The sequence below is a fragment of the Hylobates moloch genome, unplaced genomic scaffold (genome assembly GCF_009828535.3).
Source record: "Hylobates moloch isolate HMO894 unplaced genomic scaffold, HMol_V3 SCAFFOLD_7, whole genome shotgun sequence".
Lineage (NCBI taxonomy): Eukaryota > Metazoa > Chordata > Mammalia > Primates > Hylobatidae > Hylobates > Hylobates moloch.
In genome coordinates, this window is record NW_026652282.1 from 117,886,850 (window position 1) to 117,895,664 (window position 8,815).

At 41.0% G+C, this 8,815-nt stretch overlaps 1 pseudogene; it reads left to right on the top strand.

Moving 5' to 3' along the window:
- Positions 1–578: 578 nt before the first annotated feature.
- On the top strand, positions 579–6,244 carry LOC116811203 (zinc finger FYVE domain-containing protein 9-like; annotated as a pseudogene).
- The last annotated feature ends 2,571 nt before the right edge of the window (positions 6,245–8,815 follow it).

The following is an 8,815-nucleotide window of genomic DNA, read 5'->3' on the forward strand; positions in this document are numbered from 1 at the left end:
ATTGGTCTCTAAGTTTCTTGCAGTCAAAACCTATTTTCACTCAGCTTTGGGTAGATTTCAAATACCAAGCACAGTGCTTTGAATGTAAACATAACTCAGAAACATCTATTCAGATTTGAGTGCTTACCATGTGCCAGATACTAGGCCTGCGGCGTGACTGAAACAGTTTCTTCTCTCCAGGTACTCATGGGAAACAGACATATTAACAGACTTTCAATATGATCTAGTAAGTAATAAGGTAGAGTCATGAACAGAGTGTATGGAAACCTAGAGTAGAGACTTGACCAAGGAAAAGGCCTAGACTGAAAGATGGGCAGTCTTGGTCAGAAAATGGAATGTATGAATCTATGACTTCAAGGTGAAGCCATTTTGGAAGGTGGCAATATCCAGGATGTGACCCTGAGAACTGTGCAGGCGGAGGAACGTGAGTATAGGATGTGAGATAGCTCTTCCAACTGGCCAATGGTGCCAGGAATTGAGGTACAGAGGATGCCGGTAAGCCAGATGCCAGAGTCCTCAGTGAATGAAGGAAAATGTCCAAAAGAGAGGTAGATGATCATCCTGGGAAGGAGTAAAAGATGGCATCTGCAGATGGTGTGAACTTCATGGGCAGTGAGGCTTTTCATGAAGCTGGAGCAATGGCCTGGTAAGGGCAATGGGAAGGCAGGAGGGTGCTGGTTCCCTATGCTACCTGACCCTATCCATCCCAGAATTTGATGTTTAGAGCTCAAGCAGCTTTAACTGGAGAGGGCTGCATGGTGAGGCTCATTGTCTTTGTAGAGAGCCAAGTCTTCTTCATTAGGGCAGGAAAGAGGTGTTCTGTGAAAATACTGAGGGTATAGAGGTGCTTATTTACAAGTTGAATCACCATAGATAATGCTGATACAATGGGAGAGCTGAATGTGGACTAGTCCACTTTTATCATTTTAAATTTGAATACTCTGAGGCCCAGTGAAAAGAAATAACTTTTTTCCTCAGGCTTCCATAACTAAATTTAATTTCCTTTTTCCTAGCAGTTATTCTGATGCATAGATTTCTTTTTTTTTTTTTGAGACGGAGTCTTGCTCTTTCACCCAGGCCAGAGTGCAGTGGCACGATCTCGGCTCACTGCAAGCTCCGCCTCCCGGGTTCTCGCCATTCTCCTGCCTCAGCCCCCCGAGTAGCTGGGACTACAGGCGCCCGCCACCGCGCCTGGCTAATTTTTTGTATTTTTAGTAGAGACGGGGTTTCACCGTGTTAGCTAGGATGGTCTCGATCTCCTGACCTCGTGATCCGCCCGCCTCGGCCTCCCAAAGTGCTGGGATTACAGGCGTGAGCCACCGCGCCTGGCCTGATGCATAGATTTCTTAAACACAGATGCTTGAAGCACATGAGTGGTCTATAAAGACCTCCAAGGTAGGTTGTGGGTTATTTCATAGTATAGCATTTCTAACATGATAATCCTATGAAAGCATACAAATATGATGTTTTGACATTAAGAACCTGCATATAAAATTCAACAAACATATGTCAATAATCATTGATATTTATCACGGTAGCATGTTCTTCCTATACATTTATGGATAATTTCTTTCCCCAGTTCCCCCAGCCCTAATACAATAGTGAGTCTTTTGACTGTATGGTCCTTGAAACTTCCACCCACACCACTCTGCTAAAACAGTTCTCGCTAAGGTCACCAATGACAATCAAGTCACTAAGTCTAACAAATAATTTTCAGTCCTCATCTTACTCAATCCCTCAGTAGCATTTGATACAGACAATCTTCCCTTCCTTCTTGAAGTACATTTTGCCCTTGGCTTTTATGAAACTACAGTCCCCTTGTTTTATTTGCCCACTTTTGTATTGCTCCTTTGCAGATTTATCCTCCTTTACTTGGTTATTAAGCATTGAAGTTCACCAGGGCACTGTTCTAGATACTGTTATCATCTCACTCCATATTCTTTCTCTGAATGATTTAATCTATTCCCATGGCTTACAATATCTTTATGCTCAGTGTGTCTCCGGAGCATAAATAAAGATTTATGTCTCCAACCCATGTTTCTCCTATGAACCTTAAACCCTTATGTCCAACTCAACATCTCCACTGGGATATCTCAAGGGCATCTGAAATTGAACTGGCCCAAGTGTGAACTTAGATTGCTTCTCTCAAACTTGCTCCTCCTCCAGTGTTTTGTATCAGAGTGCCAAAACAGCTATTTACAGTTCTGTAAGCTAGGAATTTGAGTCATCCTCAATACTTCCCTTCCTCTCAACTTCCACATCAAATCCATCCACATGTCCTGTTGATTTTACCTTGAAAATACCTCTCAAATTCATCCACTTATCTCCATCTTTATTAGTAGCACCTTCAGTCAAGCTATTGCAGTAGACTTTCTTTGGTAACAGCTTTACTGAGATTTAATTCAGGTATTATAAAACACAGCCATTTAAGTTGTACAATTCAATGGTTTTTAGTATAATCACACCTTATTTTATTTGCTTCACTTCATTTCATTTTGCAGATGTTGCATTTTTAAAAATAAATTGAAGTTTTGTGGAAATCCTGCATCGAGCAAGTCTATCAGCAATATTTTCCCACAGCATGTGCTCACTTTGTGTCTCTGTGTTACATTTTGGTAATTATCACAATAGGCCGGGTGCAGTGGCTCATGCCTGTAATTCCAGCACTTTGGAAGGCCGTGGCGGGTGGATCACTTGAGGTCAGGAGTTCGGGACCAGCCTGACCAACATGGTGAAACCCCTTTTCTACTAAAAATACAAAAATTAGCCGGGCATGGTGGGAGGCGCCTGTAATCCCAGCTACTTGGGAGGCAGAGGCAGGAGAATCACTTGAACTCGGAGGCAGAAGCTTCAGTGAGCTGAGATCACACCGCTGCACTCCAGCCTGGGTGACAGAGTGAGACTCCGTCTCAAAAAAAAAAAAATTATAACAACACTTCATACTTTTTTATTATTGTTATACCTGTTATGATGATCTGTGGTCAGTGATCTTTGATGTTACTATTGTAATTGTTTTGGGGCACCATAAACGGTGCCCATGTAGGACAACAAACTTAACATAAATGTTGTAGGTGTCTGACTGCTCCACCAACTGGTCATTCTCCCCTCTCTATCCATCTCCTCAGGGACTCCGTATTCTTTGAGACAGAACAATATTGAAATTAGCCCAATTAATGACCCTACAATTACCTCTAAGTGTTCAAGTTAAAGGGAAGAGTCTCAAGTCTCTCACTTTAAATCAAAATCTAAAAATGATTAAGCTTAGTGAGGAAGGCATGTTGAAAGCCAAAATAGGCCAAAAGCTAGGCTTCTTGCATTAGCCAAATTGTAGATGCAAAGGAAAAGTTTTTGAAGGAAATTAAAAGTGCTACTCCCATGAGCACACAAATAATAAGAAAGCAAAACAGACTTATTGCTGATATAAAGAAAATTTTAGTGGTCTGGATGGAAGATCAAACCAGCCACAACACTCCCTTAACCTAAAACCTAATCCAGGCCAAGGCCCTAACTCTCTTCAATTCTATGAAGTCTGAGAGAAGTGAGGAAGCTGCAGAAGAAAAGATGGAAGCTAGCAGAGGTCGCTTCATGAAGTTTAAGGAAAGAAGCCATGTCCATAACATAAAAGTACAAAGTAGGCAACAAATGCTGATGTAGAAGCTGCAGCAAGTTATCCAGAAGATCTATCTAAGATCATTGAGGAAGGTGACTACACTAAACGACAGATTTTCAATATAGATGGAACAGCCTTATATAAAAAGATGTCATCTAAGTCTTTCATAACTAGAGAGTAGAAGTCAATGCCTGGTTTCAAAGCTTCAAAGGACAGGCTGACTCTTTTGTTAGGAACTAATGCAGCTGGTGACTTTAAGTTGAAGCCAATGCTCACTTACCATTTCAAAAAGTGTAGAGCCCTTAAGAATCATGTTAAATCAACTCTACCTGTACTGTAAAATGGAACAATAAAGCATGGATGACAGCACATTTGTTTACAGCATGGTTTACTGATTATTTTAAGTCTGCTGTTGAGACCTACTGCTTAGAAAAAACCAAGATTCCTTTCAAAATATTGTTGTTCATTGACAATACACCCAAGAGCTCTGATAGAGATGTACAAGAAGATGAATATTGTTTTTTCTGCCCGCTAACACAACATCCATTCTGTAGCCCATGGATCAAGGAGATATTTTGACTTTCAAGTCTTAAGAAATATATTTTATAAGGCTATATGTAGCTAGTATAGAGTGTGATTCCTGTGATTAATCTGGGTAAATGAAAAACCTCTGGTTTTCCTTATTCACCATTCTAGATGCCATTAAGTAAATTTGTGATTCATGGGAGGAAGTTAAAATATTACATTAACAGGAGTAGTGAAGTAGCTGATTCCAATCATTATGGATGACTGAGAGGGTCAAGAAGTCAGTGGAGGAAGTAACTTGAGATGTGGTGGAAATAGCAAAAGAGAAGTTGCTGATGCAGCCAAATTAACAATGAATGGAACTTCCTCTGCAGGAACCCTGGCTGTGTCACACGACCCAGTCAAGCTAGTAACTACCAGTCCTCTACCAGCAGAGATGGATATTCCTCTATTCTCTGGCAGTATAACTCAGGTCAGAAGTCCTGTTGAAAGTGCAATGAGCCTTATTCCTGAAGATGGCCTTCCTCCTATTCTCATCTCCACTGGTGTAAAAGGAGACTATGCTGTGGAAGAGAAACCATCACAGATTTCAGAAATGCAGCAGTTGGAGGAAGGTGGCCCTGACCCACTTGTATTTGTTTTAAATGCAAATTTGTTGTCAATGGTTAAAATTGTACATTATATGAACAGGAAGTGCTGGTGTTTTACAACCAAGGGAATGCATGCAGTGGGTCAGTCTGAGATAGTCATTCTTCTACAGTGTCTACCAGATGGAAAGTGTTTGCCAAAGGATATCTTTAATCACTTTGTGCAACTTTATCGGGATCTCTGGCAGGGAATGTCGTGGGCAACTTGGGACATTCCTTCTTCAGTCAAAGTCTCCTCAGCAGTAAAAAACATGGTGGATTTTTATATGTGACATCTACCTACCAGTCACTGCAAGACCTAGTACTCCCAAACCCACCTTACTTGTTTGGGATTCTTATCCAGAAATGGGAAACTCCTTGGGCTAAAGTGTTTCCTATCCATCTGATGTTGAGACTTGGAGCTGAATATTGACTTTATCCATGCCCACTATTCAGTGTCAGATTTTGGAAGCCATTATTTGGAGAGATGGGGCATACCATCATGAATCTTCTTGCAGACTTCAGAAATTGCCAGTATACCTTGCCAGTAGTTCAACGTTTGGTGGTTGATACGGAAGTTTGGAAAACCAGCATAAAAATTCCCAGCAATAGATAAAATGAGATGATGAAAACCATGAACAAGTCCAATGAGCATGTCCTGGCAGGAGGTGCCTGCTTCAGTGAAAAGGCAGACTCTCATCTTGTGTGTGTGCAAAATGATGATGGAAGCTATCAGACCCAGGCTATCAGTAATCAGCCCAGAAAAGTGACTGGTGCCAGTTTCTTTGTGTTCAGTGGCACTCTGAAATCCTCTTCTGGATATCTTGCCTAGTCCAGTATTGTGGAAGATGGCGTTATGGTCCAGATCACTGCAGAGAACATGGATTCCTCGAGGCAGGCACTGCGAGAGATGAAGGACTTCACCATCACCCATGGGAAGGCGCACTCAGAGGATCCCCAGGAGCACATCCACATCCAAGCGGTGGATGATGACAAGAACGTTAGCAAGGGCGTCGTAAGTCCTATAGATGGGAGGTCCATGGAGACTATAACAAATGTGAAGATACTCCATGGATCAGAATGTAAAGCAAATGGAAAAGTCATCAGATGGACAGAGGTGTTTTTCCCAGAAAATCCTGACCAGCACAATTGCCTCAGTGATCCTGCAGATCACGGTAGATTGACTGAGCATGTTACCAAGGCTTTTTGTCTTGCTCTCTGTCCTCACCTGAAGCTTCTGAAGGAAGATGTAATGACCAAACTGGTACTACGTGTGACACTTGATTCAGATCAGGTCGGCTATCAAGCAGGGAGAAATAGCCAGCCTCTTCCCTCGCAGTACATGAATGATCTGGACAGCGCCTTGGTGCCGGTGATCCATGGAGGGGCCTGCCAGCTCAGTGAGGGCTCTGTCGTCATGGAACTCATTGTTATTTTTAAAAGTTGCCACGGCCGCCTCAACCATCAGCAACTAGCATCCTGATCAGTCAGCTGCCGTTAACACTGAGGCAAGACCCTCCACTAGCAAAAAGATTATAACTCCCTGGAAGATATTGGTTTTTCTTTGCCTGGCTTATTTCACTTAGCATACTATACTTCAGGTTCATCCATGTTATCACAAATGACAGATATTTTGTATTCCTTATTTTGTGAGGCTGTGTGTGTGTGTGTGTGTGTGTGTAAAATCTCACATTTTCTCAATCTATTCATCTGTCGACAGACATTTAGGTTAATTCCATACCTTGGCTATTGTTTTTTTTTTTTTTTTATAGCGTCTGAGACGGGGTCTTGCTCTGTCGCCCAGGCTGGAGTGCAGTGGCGCAGTCTCGGCTCACTGCAAGCTCCGCCTCCCGGGTTCACGCCATTCTCCTGCCTCAGCCTCTCCGAGTAGCTGGGACTACAGGCGCCCGCCACTACGCCCGGCTAATTTTTTTGTATTTTTAGTAGAGACGGGGTTTCACCGTGGTCTCGATCTCCTGACCTCGTGATCCGCCCGCCTCGGCCTCCCAAAGTGCTGGGATTACAAGCGTGAGCCACCACGCCCGGCCGGCTATTGTTAATAATGCTGAAATAAGCATGAAAGTGCAGATATCCCATCAACATACTGATTTCATTTCCTTTAGATATATGCCAAGTAGTGGAATTGCTGAATCATATTGTAGTTCTATTTTTAATTTTTGAGAAACCTTCATACTATTTTCCATAATGGCTCTACTAATTTACATTCCTATCAAAGTGTTCAAGAGTTCTCTTTTCTCTACATTCTCACCAATACTTACCTTTTGTCTTTTTAATAGAAGCCATTCTAACAGGTATGAAGTGATATATCACTGTGGTTTTTTGTTTTTTGTTTTTTTTGAGACGGAGTCTCACTCTGTCGCCCAGGCTGGAGTGCAGTGGCGCAATCTCGGCTCACTGCAAGCTCCGCCTCCCGGGTTCACGCCATTCTCCTGCCCCAGCCTCTCCGAGTAGCTGGCACTACAGGCGCCCGCCACCACGCCCGGCTAATTTTTTGTATTTTTAGTAGACACGGGGTTTCACCGTGGTCTCAATCTCCTGACCTCGTGATCCGCCCACCTCGGCCTCCCAAAGTGCTGGGATTACAAGCGTGAGCCACCGCGCTTGGCCATCACTGTGGTTTTAATTTACATTTTCCTGATGATTAGTTATGTTGAGCTTTATTTTTTTCATATACCTGTTGGCCATTTTTATATCTTCTTTTGAGAAATGTCTATTTGGGTCCTTTGCCCTACTTTCAATTTGGTTGTTTTCTTGCTATTGAGTTCTTTGAGTTTCCTATAAATTTTGGATATAAACCCCTTATCAGGTATATGGTTTGCAAATTTTTCTCTCACTTTGTAGATTGCCACTTTACTTTTTTGGTTGTTTCCTTTCTGAACAGAAGCTTTTTAGTTTGATGCAATCCCATTTGTCTATTTTTGCTTTTGTTGTCTATGCTTTTTGGGTGATATAAAAAAAATGCCAAAACCAGCACCAAGAAGCTTTTTCTCTGTTTTCTTCAAGTAGTTTTATGGGTTCAGACCTTAACCTTTATGTCTTTAATTCATTTTGACTTGGTTTTTGTATGTGATGAGATATAAGGGTCCAATTTCATTCTTCTGCTTGTGGATATCCAGCTTTCCCAACACCACTTATTGAAGAGACTGTCTCTATCCCATTGTGTGTTCTTGGCACCTTTGTTGAAGATCAACTGACTGTAAATGTGAGGATTGATTTCGGAGCTATCTATTCTACTCCTTTGGTCTATTTGCCTGTTTTTATGCCAGTACCATGCTATTTTGATAATTATAGCTTTTCAGTATATTTTGGAATCAGGTAGTGTGATGCCTCTAGCTTTGCTCTTTTTGTTTGCAATTGCTTTGGGTATTCGGGGTTTTTTTTTGTGGTTTCATATGAATTTTAGGATTTTTTTTCTATTTCTTTGAAAAATATTATTTGAATTTTGCTGGAGATTGCATTGAATATGTAGGTTGCTTTGGGCACTATGGACACTTGAACAACATTAATTCTTCTGAATCACATATGTGGAATATCTCTCCATTTATTTGTGTTTTCTTCTATTTCTTTCATCAGTATTTTTATAGTTTTCAGTAGACAGAACTTTCACCTTGTTTCTTAAATTTATTTCTAAGTTTTTTTATGCTTTTGTAAATGGGGTTATTTTCTTATTTTTCAGATATTTGTTGTTAGTGTATGGAAACACTACTGATTTTTGTATGTTGATTTTGTATCTAGCAATTTTACTGAATTTTGAAGTTTGTTCTAATAGTCTTCAGGTTTTCTGTATGTAAGGGTGTATTATCTGCAAACCAAGAGAATTGTACCTCTTTTCAATTTGGATGCCTTTTCTTTTTCTTTCTTTCTTTTTTTTTTTTTTTTGGCCTAATTGCTCTGGTGAGGACTTCCTATATTATATTGAATAGAATTGTTAAGAGTGGGCATCCTTGTCTTGTTCCTGATCTTAGAGGAAAAGCTTTCAGCTTTTCTTTCTTTCTTTCTTTCTTTCTTTCTTTCTTTCTTTCTTTCTTTCTTT